We start from the raw sequence: 679 nt of genomic DNA, 5'->3' as shown, positions 1-679 counted from the left end.
AATTTTTAAGACGTAAAGGTACCACTCATAACGTCGTCGGAACATTATTTCATTTTTGCATTTTCCCTTCCAGCACTTATCTGTATGCATAACTTATCGTAGGTATGATTTAGTATTTTGTAATCATAAAATTTTGAGACTGGGCTTTTTTCTACTTATTATGCTGTCTTTATAATTGTCACTGATAGGGGATGCACAGGGTCAGTTTCAGACTGCCAGAAAGCAATGCTGCTTCCAATGTCCCTGAACTACAGAAGTGCAGGTAGAAGGCAGGCTCCATAGCTCAGTGGTTAGAGCACTGGTCTTGTAAACCAGGGGTCGCGAGTTCGATCCTCGCTGGGGCCTCGTGTTCGTTCGTGCTATTTTTTAAAATCGTCCTGTGTAAACACCCACCAAAATGCAAAGTGATTTCTGAAAACGTTACTTCTGGCAGGATTAAAAGTTACTCCTCAAATGCAAATCATGAGCATCCTTACTGTGCTTTAGAAGTGACCCGGAAGAGAAAATCCTGGAATGCAACAAAGAGCAGGAAAAAGAAAAGAAAAGCGGTCCTCTGCGACCTAGCGCTACCCGGACCTGCGGCCCAAGAACCGGCAAAAAGGAGGCGCGAGGCTCCACCGGCTAGTTTTCAACGCCCTGCAGACCCCCAGCACTGAGTTACAAAAGGAAAAGGGGCGGC

The 679-nt window shown here is 45.2% G+C and overlaps 1 non-coding gene across 1 annotated transcript; it reads left to right on the top strand.

Moving 5' to 3' along the window:
- The first annotated feature begins 272 nt into the window (after window positions 1-272).
- TRNAT-UGU lies at window positions 273-345 on the top strand. The gene has a single exon. It is a non-coding gene; the product is annotated as a tRNA-Thr (tRNA).
- The last annotated feature ends 334 nt before the right edge of the window (window positions 346-679 follow it).

Source organism: Phocoena sinus, chromosome 1 (genome assembly GCF_008692025.1).
Source record: "Phocoena sinus isolate mPhoSin1 chromosome 1, mPhoSin1.pri, whole genome shotgun sequence".
In the NCBI taxonomy this organism is placed as follows: Eukaryota; Metazoa; Chordata; class Mammalia; order Artiodactyla; family Phocoenidae; genus Phocoena; species Phocoena sinus.
This window is presented reverse-complemented; position numbering and strand designations above follow the sequence as displayed.